Source organism: Tamandua tetradactyla, chromosome 16, assembly GCF_023851605.1.
Source record: "Tamandua tetradactyla isolate mTamTet1 chromosome 16, mTamTet1.pri, whole genome shotgun sequence".
In the NCBI taxonomy this organism is placed as follows: domain Eukaryota; kingdom Metazoa; phylum Chordata; class Mammalia; order Pilosa; family Myrmecophagidae; genus Tamandua; species Tamandua tetradactyla.
In genome coordinates this window covers 13,285,785-13,299,099 of record NC_135342.1, presented here as the reverse complement: position 1 = coordinate 13,299,099, position 13,315 = coordinate 13,285,785, and the positions used below count along the sequence as shown (strand labels likewise).

General features: G+C 47.5%; 1 pseudogene; it reads right to left on the bottom strand.

Moving 5' to 3' along the window:
* Positions 1-870: 870 nt before the first annotated feature.
* LOC143658310 (arginine--tRNA ligase, cytoplasmic-like) lies at positions 871-12,058 on the bottom strand (annotated as a pseudogene).
* Between the last annotated feature and the right edge of the window lie 1,257 nt (positions 12,059-13,315).

The window sequence follows — 13,315 nt, the reverse complement described above, 5'->3', positions numbered from 1 at the left end:
ACTTTGTTCATGGATGAAGATTCAGTAGTGTAAAAATTATTTAATGCAATTCCAGTTAAAATCCCAACAGTTTTCTTGATGGGACTTGATAAATTCATTCAAAAGTTTATGTGGAAAGGTGAAGGGCCAAGAGAAGCCATTCTTTCAAAAGATCAAGGTGGGGCAACTTATGCCAGCAGATATCAAAATTTATTTTAAAGCTATAGGAATGAAGGCAATATATTATTTGTGCAAGGTTAGATATATAGGCCATTGACTCAAAATGCAGATATTAGAAACCAACTCATACATTAATGGATACTTGATTTATAATAAAGCAAATTATGAGCATCTCAATAAATTGACAGTTGGAAATCTATGAGAAAAAAAATGAAACCAATCTCTACCTGACACTATACAGAATCAATTCTAAGTGTATTACAGATGTTAATATGAAAGGTAAAATTACAAAAATTTTAGAGAATAAATGAATTTCTCATGACCACGTGATAATGAAAGAGTTCTTAAAAAGAAAGACAAAAAAGCATTAACCCTAGAAGGGGAAAGTGAGACAAACTGATCTATTTCCAAAGCGGCATGCTAAGGCTCCCTGCTGTATGTTTTTCAGTGTTTGTGAGGTAAATAGATACATTGGAAATCAACTTTTAGAAACTTTTATTTCAGTTCGACAGTGCATTTTTTGGTTCCACCTTAATCTAGTAATTTAAAATTCAGCTTATTATTACAAATAAGGAATTTAAAATTTAAAATATAAAATTTCTATCAATTTTATTTTATTAAAGAACATTTCTATCCACATAAACAAGCAGAACCACAAAAATGAAACAAAAACTGAACCATCACCACAGATAGTTTGGGGGCACTAAAAAAGATAACATTAAAAGCAAGAAGTCAAAAGAAATTCTACTCAAGAATAAGCAATACAAACGGGAAAATACGTTGTAACCCATTAATTAACAAGAGGAAATTTATGAATCATTACAAATAAAGAAAAATCGGCAAAACAATAAACACTTAACATGAAAACCTGAATAACCCGGTTTAGCTACTGTCATCAGGGAAATGAATATCAAACCATCACGAAGACCGAGGCCAGCAGATCGCAAATGTTAGAAAGTCTCACAACCCTCAATGTCGGCGAGGACGCTGGCCAGCAGGAGCGCTGTGCTCACGAAGATTCCGTTCCCAGCTCTAAGAGCCAGAGATGCTGGCGCGTGACACAAGTGGCGAGGCCCGGGACGCTCACAGCAGCGAGAGAAGCATGCAGGTGGGATAGCAAATGGTGCCACATTCAGGCTGTGTAGGAGAGGCCAGGGGGAAGCCCACCAGCCCCAGTAATGGGTGCCAGCGCGGGGGTAGCTCGAGGGGCCTGTTCCGTCGTTCCCCGAGGGTCCCCATGCCCTTGCAGGACACTGCAGGCGCAGACACCCTACAAATTCAATAACGTTTTGGTGTCGGAGTCGTTTCCGTCCCCAAAGTCAGAAGCCTCTTGGTACCCAGAGGTCGTGGGGATGGGGGAAATCTCCCCATAGGGGTTTAGGGGTTCCAGGAGCTCTGTGAAGTCGGGGAAGAGCTCAGGGTCTGTCGACGAGCCCGAGTCGTAGGGGTCCTGAGCCCAGGAGGGGCCGGGCGCAGGCTGAGTGCTCTGCAGGGCGCCCTGCGCAGGGGTCCCCCAGGAGGGGCCCTGGCTGGAGACACCGGGTGCTGCTGGTGCGAAGATTCCCGAGGGGTTGGGCCGAGGGGGGTTGCGGACACCTGCCCCCCCAGGGAATTCGGGACCCGCAGGGGCAGGGGCAGGGCCCCCAGCATAGGAGCCGGGTGCGCCCGGGGCTCCCGGCCGCCCGCCCAGCTGCCCAGGTGGTCGCTGCCCCTGCTGCTCCAGCCGCATCTGTCGGAAGTGTTTGGCGCGGCGGTTCTTGAACCACACCTGGGGGGGGGAACAGAGGCGGCGTGAGGCGCTGTGCAAAGGGAGGGGCCTGGCGCACCCGCTCCGCGCGGGAATGGGGGACCTCCGGTGGGAGGCGCGGGAAGGAAGCGCCCGCCGCGCCGGGTACCCCCACCAGGCTCGCCCCCGCCCCCAGCCCCAGTTAGAGGGACCCTGCGGTTCAGAGGGCCGAAGGGGCGCGGGGGAAGGGCGCGTGCAGGAGGGGCAGGGCCTGGGCACCCAGGAGCCGAGGAGCCCAGGGAGGGCTCCGCCCCATGGGGCCCCAGGCTGAGAGGGGAGCCCAAAGCTTTGGGGACCGGGCGACCCCGCCGGGCCCACCGCGTGACCAGGTTCGTGGCCGCCCAGGGCTGATGCGGAGCTGGGGGCCCCGGGCCTGGTTCCCAGGCCGCCCGAACCGGGCGAGTACTCGGTCCCTGGGCCTCGGCGCTCCCCGCCTGCAGCAGGGGGTGGGGGTGGCACGGCTGGGCGCCTGGGAAGGAAGGACCCGGGGTTGTGGGGGGCGGGGGGCAGGACAGACCTGCACTTGACGCTGGTTTAGGCGAAGCCTGACCGCCAGGGCCTTGCGTTCCTCGTAGGCTGGGTACTTGCAGTTGGCAAAATGGCTCTCCAGCTCCTGCTGCTCCTGCCTGCTGTAGACGGTGCGTTCCTGCCGCCGCCTCCGCAGGGGGGCTGAGGATGCCGAGGGGTCTGCGGCAGGATAACGAGGTCAGAAGGGCCCTGCAGACGGCGCCCCACCCCACCCGCCACCCAGGGACCCCTCTCCCCCTCCCCACGGTGCCCTTGCGAGCAGGCCCGGAGCTCAGGCCCGGGGCAAGGGAGACCCCGGCTCTGCACGTTCCCGCCCCGAGACCCTGGCTCTGTCTGGGCCTCCGTGTCCACATCTTTGAGGTGGGATGACAGAGGTCCCTCTGTTATTTCAGGGTCACAGCCGAGGGCTGCTGAGACCTCAGCCTGCTCCCCAACGCCCCCCAGGCCGACGCGCGTCTGTGCGCAGCCCTCTGCTCGGGCCCCCGCCGCCTGATTTCATTTCGTTGCTCGGAAAACCACGATTCCTCCCACTTGGCAGCGCAGGAAGCCGTGAGGCTTCAATCCGTCTCTGCGCCCAGAGGGGCCCTCCCCGACCTTCGCCCCGACCTCCCACCTCGGCCCCTCCACCGTGGGCCCCGGCGGCTCCCAGACCGCGCTCCGCAGGCCGCTTCTGACTCACCCATGAGATGCTGAGGCTCCTGCACCCGCCCTCCTGACCTGTCCTCGGCGTCTGAGCCTCTGCCCACAAGGCCTGGGGTTTAAGTCCCAGCCTTCACGCCGTGCCCGCCCTGACCCACCCTGGTCGTCGGGCCGAGACCCTCCCACTTCCAGCTCCACCCTGCAGCCCCTGCCCCTCCCCCTGCCCCAGGGTTGATGAATTCTTTCTTTACTGAGCAGCTACTACCTCCCTGGCCTGTGCTGGGAGCTGGGAAAACCCAGGGGCCAAGACAGCCCAGGCCCCAGGTGGGGAACAGCGTTTCTCAGGCAGGCGGAATCCAAACCCTGAGGCAGGGAGCATGGGGGGGTCCCCATCTCAGGAGAAGCACCTCCAGCCAGACCTCAGGAGTCATCCTTTTTCTTTCTCATTCTGGAAGCACCACTCTTCCCAACGCAAGAGGATTTGTCCACTTGCTTCCATCTCTCTACTGCTTGTCTGTCCTGCCACCACCTCTTCTCCTTGCCGTTCAGGCCACTCGTTCCCCTACAGTCTACTGTTGAAGTTGCTCTCCTGGTCCCAGGCACGGGGGATGCTCTGTGCATATTGGCCTGGGGTGGTTTGATTTTTGTACTGGATTTCCCTGGGGGATGAAGGGCTGATGGGGGTTCAGGTGGGCAGCTGGTGATTTCCCCTTGTGAGTGAATGAACTCGTTTCTGGTTTTACATCAGGCTCTGAGCTCGGTTCCTTTGACTGCAGCACCTGAAGCAGGCATCTGCCTTGTCAGACACCAGGCTGAGCTCCCCTCCTGTGACACAGCAGTAGATGAGGCCCGCTGTCCAGAGAGCTGGACATTGCATAGGCAACCAGATTCATTATTTTTTTTTCTTAATTAAATTTAACATATTGCTTATTCGACTGGCAAGGATGAAGAAGAGGGAGCGCGTCGTGACTGGTAGGTGAAGCCTTGGGCACTCCGGCTTGTAGGTTGACAAGAGGTGTTGGACATCTGTCAGTGTCCAGCAGAGACCACCGGGAAGACACCAGAAGTCCACGCTGGGTTAATTGTCTCGTTGCAAAGGAGAATGCACCCCCTGGGCGTTCCCAGGGGTGCCGTAGTAAGAAGGTGTGAAATGGAACTTTTTCTAGGGTTTGGGCTTGGGGTAGGTGATTTGGGGAAGGGTTCGAAGAAGAGTGGCTCTGCTCTGGACGGACTGCTCTCAGGAAGTGGGGGGCGTCTATGACTGGGCATCTTTAAGAAGGCGAGGAGAGGGGCGCGTAGGTGAACCCTGGGGTTTGCATAGCAGGAGCTGTCACTTAACATTAATCAAGGTTGATCTTTTGTGTGGTTTGGATAACGGTTTGGAGTTTTGCCTGTGCTCGGACATGACCACAGGGAGGTCACGTCGTGAGAATCACAGACTGACCTTGTCTGTCGTGCATGCTCCCGGTTCCCTAGGAGACGTCCAAGGCATAGCTGTGCCAGGCCAACTCTGGGCTGCCGGGGGCTGCTTTTCTCTCTCTCATATTTAGCAAATTTTCTTGAACTCCATGTGCCGGGCACAGTATCAGAGAAGCTGGGAATCCCCCGAGGTCATTGTTTTCATTGAGCTGGCCTTGGGGAAACGCCTTCCTCCTTGGGTCCATCTTTCCCACGTGTAGGGTGGAATCACCCCTGCACCCGCCCTCCCCCCAAGCATCACCTGTGAAGGCATCCGCTCGGGGGGGAAGCTGCCACCGAAGGTTCTCTGGGACCCCGTCCCAGGCACTCAGGTCTGCCTCCAGGTCGGGGTGGCTGGTTGCTCAGCTGGTCTCCACTCTCCAGGAGATACAGCTCGAGTGTCATTCCTTGAAAATCAGCCTCCCTTCCTCCAACCTCATGTTCTCCAGGCCAGTGATTTTCAAATTCTAGTGGGCGTCAGAATGATTGGAGAGCTTGTCAAGACCCGGCTTAGAGGCTTCACCCACAGTTTCTGACGCTGTAGAACTGGGTGGGGCCCCCAAATGTGCATTTCTAACAAACTCCCAGGGGATGCTGATGCTGCCAGTCTGGGGACCATTTTGAGAAGTTCTAGTCTAAGCTACGAGCCTCCTGCGCCCTCCTGGCCCCTGGCTCATAGCTTGTCTTGTCTTACAGGCAGGAGGAAGGCAATGCAGAAGGAGGTGGGCGACAGAGAAGCCAGCTGCATCCCATCCTGTTGGGTATTGGGGGCGCTCAGAAAACAGAGGCAGAAAAAATAAGAGAGAGATACAGAAATGGAGAGGCAGAACCAGAAATGGATGCAAAAAATGTTTTTGTTTTATATATATGACAGAGACAGGGAAAAAATTCAAGCACTTGTTTCTCACTATTTGCCCGGCATTCGTCTAATTGCCTCAACGCTATTAATTGGAGGGTCCACCGACTGCATCCTCCCTGCCCCTCCCTCTGCCATGACAAACTCTCTCCATTCAGCACTCACTCCCCTCCTCCCCAGGAGGCCCCACTTGGGGGGATGGGCTGTTGGCCCCCATGCCGGGATGACTCCTGTGACCTGGTCCCTCCGTCCCATCTAAACTCTAGTTTCATTTTTGTGCCCTCTGAAATCTTTCTTCCTGCTCCCAAATTGGCCAAGTTCTAAATTCGAATACAAATTTTTACATTATCCATCCGTCTGTCCATCCATCCATCCGTCCATCTGTATATCTTTTCATTAATTATCTATCTCTCTGTATATCTCAGCTGGTTCTGAGTGCAGAGGTTTCTTGAACCACACTTGAGAGGCATAGTGGAGAAGCAAGAAAATGTAGAAAGTTGTAAAGAAAACAGGACATATGTACAAGTTGCTCCCGTACTCTTCGACTGCATCAGGGAGAATACCCAAGAAGCTGGTGAGAGGAGTACCTCATGGGACCTTATGAATTCCCCAAAGTGCAAAGTCATGAACTGTTGAAAAATGCACCTAAAATGAAATAAAAGATCTATTCTCTCTCTCTCTCTCTCTTTTTTTTTTTTTTTTAGAAAATTGACTCTTTTTTCCTGAACTCTCTGGAAAAGAATCGCTTCCTTCTGGAGACTGGGGCTTTTTGCTCAAATTTGTCTGAGCCTCAGAATGATTCCCTAGAGAATAGCTCCCTTCCCACCTACTTTTAACATTGCTTCAGGTTTCCTCTAGGAAATGTCTCCAGTTGACTCATCTTATCCAGAACTCCCTTTTGTCCTCTCTGGCAACTGAGTGTCAGCATTCCCCAGTTCTAAAGTAGTCTATTTATCAAATTTTCCTCTAGGCTTAGATCTTGCTTTCAAACTGTTATCCTACCTCAACGTTATGAGCACAGTCCCCTCACTCCAGAATAGCTGCTGTTTTCTTGATTTGTTGAGGTTTTGCATCCATATTCATAAAAGATGTTGGCCTGAAGTTTTCTTTTCATGCAATGTTTCTGTCTGGTTTGGTATCAGAGATATTCTGGCTTCAGAAAGTAAGTTGAGAAATGTTCCTTCTGCTTCTATATTTTGGAAGAGATAGTGAAGAATTGGTATTCATTCTTTAAATGTTTGGTACAATTCAGCAGTGAATCAAGCCATATGGGTCTGGGCATTTTTGCGTGTGTGTGTGTAGGTAGCTTTTTGATTATTAATTTAATCTCTTTGTTTGTTATAGGTCTATTCAGACAATCTGTTTCTTCTTGAGTCAGTTTCAGTAGTTTGTTTCCAGGAATTTGTCTATTTCATCTAAGTTATCTAATTTATTGGCATACGACTGTTCACAGTATTTCTTTGTCATCTTTCAATTTCTGTGAAATCAGTAGGGATACCTCCCCTCTTTCTTTCCAGATTCTAGTAGTTTGTGTCTTATCCCTTTTTTTCTTGGTCATTCTAGCTAAAGATTTGTGATTTTGTTGATCTTTCCGAAGACACTACTTTGGTTTCGTTGATTTTGTCTATTCTGTATTTCATTAATTCCTGCTGTAATCTTTATTATTTCTTTTGTCTACTTGCTGTAGTTACTTTCCTCCTCTTTTCCAGTGTCTTTTTTTTTTCTTGACAAACTTTCTTTACTTGTTTTTGTTGTATCCACATGGTTGTAAAAAAGCAAACAGTGCTATGGCCACTTTGGTAAAAACACACACAGTGTTCAAACCTAAGAAGGATTCCATCCTCTGGGCAGCTTTTATTCCCAGGATATCGAACCCCTTGGTCATGACAGCAGCTACTGCTTCACATAGCAGCGTACGCCACATGTTTACCTTCAACACTTTTCTGGTTTGCAATCTTTCTCCATGCGATAGCGGCTCTCATAGAACTCTGTGAAGGTAGTTTCCAGCTCATAACTATAATCACAGAGAGTGTGAAGTCATCTAAAATCTTTTGTAGACTCTCAGGGAACCCTAAAATGCATTGGCCTAGTTTCCATTCTTTCTCATGGTCCAAAATGATCTTCATCTCCCTAGCAGCTTTCTGGAGCATCTCTTCATCAATATTGGCCAGACATGCAATAGATCTGATTCTAGTAAAAGCATGCAACAAGTAAGCAGATGTGTTTCCTCTGTCATCCCAGCATTTTGTCAAAGGAAGAGATGTCATTCAACCGGTTATGGGAAGGAGCAGCATATTTGATACAGCCAAAAGCAGCAGATGTCTGAGCAGCTTTCAGTTCTTCTGGGGTTAAGACCTTGTCGTTTTCTTTTTCCTTCAATTTGTCGATGGATCGTTTTAGTCCTTCTTCCAGAAGGTCTATGAGGCTCACTGTCTCACCTGAACGTGTTTTAAACTTTTTCTTGTCCTCCCCCAGCACAACACCAAATCCAGCATGTGACACTCGAGTTACTTTAGGGTCATACCAACCAATCGTTTGAGCAGCGGCAAACACTGTCTGGAAATGCAAAGATTGTCTACTGTCCACTACGTAGATGATCATGCTTGCCTTTTCCTCAAATAGTCTTTGTTTAAGAGTAGCCAGGTCAGATGTATCATAGGTATAACCGCCATCTGATCTTACTATGGTTAATGGTACAGAATACCCTGGTACAAACCCAATTTTTCTGCCATCAACGACTTGCACAAAACCTTGAGCTTCAAATTCCTTCCCAACGTCATTCATCCTGTCTTGATAGAAGGACTCTCCCCTTTCTATTAGGAGATGTCCAATGCAGCGTAGATTTTATTGAACTCTTGGCAGGAGACATCACAGATGAGCTTCCAAGCCTTTATGATATCTGGATTTTTGCTCTGGAGCAGAACTACACACTGATATGCTCACCTCCTAAAATCCTCCTCGGTATCAAATCTCTTCTTGGATTCCTTATAAAAGGCCTGAAGATCCCCAATAAGAGGTGAAACAGTTAGATAATCTGGACGTTTACCTTGCAGGTGAGTGCTGAGCATACCAAATTGAGTCCCCCAATCTCCTACGTGATTTAACCTCAGCATATCATACCCTGTGAATTCAAAGAGGCAGCACATGCTCTCTCCTAGGATGGGTGATCTGAGGTGTCCCACACAAATCTCTTTGGCTATATTGGGAGAGGAAAGGTCAACTCCAACCTTTTCATTCTCTCCGAGAGCAGGCAGTTGGACTCCATTGACCAGGAGATTTGGTCAGTTGACACAAAATCCTTTTTTAAGTGGACACTAATAAAACCAGGATGAGCAATTTCAACATTTTCAATGCATTCATTGTCTGGAAGGTGTTTGATAAGTTTCCAGCAATTTCTCTTGGATTAACTTTCTGTTCCTTGGTTTTGAGCGTCTGAGAAATCCCCATGGCACTGTCACAATGATAGTCTCTGAACCTGGGCTGTTGACTTGGTGTGAATATCAGAGGAGGATTTTCCAAATCTTAATGGCACAACCAAAGACCTCCTGTAGGCGGCCATTGATGTCAATCGTATTTTTGGTTGGTTTATTCCTTTCTACTTGAAGACTCTTTCGAAGAATACTCAGTCGATACTTTCATTTTAAATTCTCTTCTCGCAATTGCTCCACATTTGGAAAAGCTTCTAAACAGCCACAGTTTTTCAGCCGATCGATCTCAGCAGTCAGAAACTTAATCTCTTTTTCCTTGGTTCAAGAAGGTTTATGACGTTCAACGTTTCTCTCTCAGCTGGAAGGGCACATGGCGAACATGGCGGCGTCTCCTGGCTTTCGCGTGGCTCTACAAAAAGTTTTCCAGTGTCTTAAGGTATAAAATTCAGTTGTTAATTTGAGATCTTCTGTTTTAATAAAGCCATTTGCAACTACAAGTTCTCCTCTAAGCACTGCTTTAGCTGCATCCCCTAAGTTCTGGCATGATATATTTTCATTTTTATTAATCTCAAAGTGTTTTCTAATTTCTCATTTGTTTTCTTTTTGACCCACTGTTTGATTAAGAGTGTGTTGGTTCTGTTTCCACATATTTGCAAGTTTCCAAATTCCCTTCTTATTGATTCTTAATTTCATTCCATTGTGGTAGGATAACATATTTTGTGTTCTTTCAATCCTTTTAAATGTATCCGGGTTTGTTTTTGGTAATCTTTTGCCTACTTCTTCTAACAATTAGTGAAATATGGGTATTGACACCTCCAACTATTATTATTATTGAATTGTCTGTTTCTCCCTTCAGTTCAGTCAGTTTTTGCTTTCCATGTTTTTGTACTGCTGTTAGGTACCTGCAGGTTTATAATTGTTACATCTTCTTGATGGACTGGCCCTTTTATGATTATAAATGTCTCTCTTAATGTCTAGTAGCATTTTTGTCTTAAAGTCTCTTTTATCTGAGATTGGTACGGCCACTCTCCCGCTTTGTTATGCTCCCAGCTTGCATGATAGATATATCTTTTCCCATCCCTTTATTTCAATATTTGTGTCTTTGCATATATTTGTTTTTTAATGTCATTAATTGTTGCTCTTATCTTTATTGTTTTTTCCTTTGGGTTTAGTTTTCTGTTCTAACTTCTTGAGATGATGTTGAAATGATTGAGTTTAGCCTTCTTATCTGATATTTGGTATATCACTTAGTGCTATAAATAAATCCAATGGAAATTAGAGTATTATGGAAAACTTAACAACACATTTGACAACTTAGTGGAAATGGACAAATTCCTTGGGAAACATTCTTTCTGAAACTGACACCAGAAGAAATTTAAAATTAAGAACTATTGTATCTCCATTAAAGAAATTAAATCCATAATTAACCTTCTTAACAAAAATATCTGGACCCATGTACTTCACTGGCACATTCTGGGAAATACTTTAAGGGAGAAATAATATCTCACAAAAGTCTCTTACAGAATAGAGGAAAAAAGTGTATTCACTATTCATTTTATGACGTCAGCACAACCTCCTACCACATCTGTTAAGGACATTACAAGAAAAGGAAATTACGTACTGATATCCTTCATCATCATAGATGCCAAAACCCTAGACAAAATCAAATCGAACAATATTTTTAAAAAGTAGGATTTATCTCAGCAACGCAAGGTTGGGTAAACATTCATAAATCAACCCAAGTAACCTGCCATGTTGCCATCATAAAAGGAAAAAAAAATCGTACAATTATCTCCTAAGATGCAGAAAAAATTTTTTGATAAAATTCTACAATGATTCATGATTTAAAAAAACAACAACCTTTCCCCAGACTAAGAATAGAATGGAACTTCCTTAACCTGAAAAAAAGGGATCGGTGAAAAAGCTACAGGTAGTGTCATAACTCACGGTGAGATATTGATCTCTTACTCCCCTAAGGCCATAAAAAAGGCCGGATGTCTGCGCTCACTGCGTGTATTTGCCAGACTTCCTGTGGCTGTCTCTGAGTTAGAGCGCCCGGACCTTTCACCAAGCCCAGGAAGAACCTTGCCATATTTCAGGAGACAAATAATTACTGAGCGCCATCAAGCACAACAAAGTACTCATTATAGGTGTCCCAGAAGAGTAAGAAAGAGAGAAAGGGACATACGGAATAGTCAAAGAAATAATGACAGACAACTTCCCAAATTTAGCAAAAGAGGTGAATAAACACATCCAAAACGCCCAGAGAGCACCAGGCAGGATAAACTTGAACACACCCCCTCACATCTCAATCAAACTGTCAGATGCAAAGGACAAGGAGGAGCTCGTGTGTAATCTTATTGAAAAATGCTTTAATAAGTGTTTAGTATATTGTTGGGGGAAAAAAATAAGTACGGAGAACCACTTTCCATGCCTTTCCCTAGTCTGGTGTCGGCGTGGCGTCTGAGCCCAAGACTGCTGAACCGGCTGCCTTCACGAGGTTTACAAGCTGAGAAAGAGGACATTCGAGAAGAGCAGGGCACACAGGACCTGGAAAACTGGTAAGGGGGTTGGAGTTTCCTTCTTGGAAAGGTGCCTTTGGGGCCTCGGGGCCCCCCCCCATGTTCTGGTGCTACAGCCCAGGCTTCTCTGAATGTCTGCATGTCTGCTCGCTGGAGGCAGATGTTAGAGGACCAACTTCTGAAAAGGGTCTGAAGGACCCAGGAGGTTTGCAGATACCAGCTCCAGCCTTTGTCCACCTGTATTCTTTCCCTGATTAGCACGCATCATTCCCTATCCTCCATCCTCTGTGCAAACGTCACTTCTTCTGGAAGCCTCTCCCAGCCCTCCCAGTTCACGTCAGCTCTCCCTGGGCTTCTTGCCACACCTTAGAGTTGCATGGCGTCTGGGTTCTATCCTTCAGTTCTTTCTGGCCTCCGTCTTTTCTCTCCCTACCTAATCTCTTCCTCCACTGTGCTTCCCATTCCTCCTTCTCTGAAATGCTTTTTCTTCTCTGCTTTTACCCTCCTTGATTCCTCTTCCTCTCTCTTCTCAACACTTTGCGGGCCGAAAGCATTGTCACTGAAGTCACCCAAACAGAGGTAGCTCTTGTTTGCTGAGGAACTCCGTGGCCATTCCATTCTCCTCTCCCAGCCTCTGTCTCTTCATCTATGCTACTGGAAGCTCCAGGAGGGCTGGGGCCATATCACCTTTGTCTTGGGAAAGTAACTTAACCTCCGATCTGTAAGACGAGGGGACGTGGTGTCCCCTGACCTCACGTGAAGATGGAATGAATTAGTGATACAAGGGAAGCGTGTAACAGTGCCCGCCACCTAGAAAGAGTTCAAAAGAGAATTTGACTGTGATGTTATTGGCATTGGGTGTCCCAGGCATGACTTCACAGGGGACGGGGGAGGGCACCGGTTAGTTAAATGTCAGCTGTCCCGTGCGGTCCCCTCCCCCACGGGTCATGAGTGGACTTATCCGGGCTAATTCCCCGGCCATTCTGCTGAGGCGGGACCGACGTAAAAGGATTGGGGCATTTGCTAAATTAGGCCTCGTCAGGGACAGGGAAACAGTTGGGGAGGGGCTCGGAGATCAGGAGGGGCAGGAGGGGGCCCGGAGGCATACGGGGTGAGGGGGGAGGTGGAGGGATGGAAAACGAGAAGGTGAGAAAAACTCTGCATATCAAGAGAGGAAGACAGGGCGAGAGAAGAGAGAGAAGAAGTCGGGAGTGAAAGTCAGGGCGTTGGAAGGGAGTGGAGGAGAGAGATGCAAGGAGGGGCTGGAGGGGCCCAGCTCTCATGTCCCCCCCTTGCTGTGTGACCTTGGGCGTGTCACTTAACAGCACTCTGCCTCAGTTTCCCCATCTGTGGCATAGGGATAATGGTATCTATCTGATGGCTTGTTTTGTGAATTAAAAGAGATCCTCAAGACTTGTGTCTGCTCAGTTGTACATGCTCAGTATTTTTTTCTCTTCTTTCAGATCTAATGGGGTATCATTCATATGCTCGAAAATCCACCCATTTTTAATATATAGTAAGATGAGTTCTGAGTGTCAGCTACATCGTAATTAAGTTATAGAACATTTCTAGCACCCCCAAAAGTTCCCTTTTTGATCCTTTAGAGTGACTCTCCTCCCTCGATTCCCAGCTTCTAGCAACTAATAGTTTGCTTTCTGCTTCCACAGTTCGGTCTTTTTTAGAATTTCATATATGTGGACTCAGACAGCGTGTACTGCTTTGCGCCTGGAATCTTTCACCCATTATTGTGATATTTATCGAAGTCGTTGTGTCGGTCAAGTTCAGTAAAACTTTTTCAAGTCAAATGAAGCGTTCAATATGCTTTCACAGTTCACCCCCGGTCGCGGCATGGAACAGCACTTCCTTTTTATGGCTGAATAACATACCATTGTATGGCTAGACCGAGTTTGCTTATCCGTTCTTCTAAGGATGGACATTT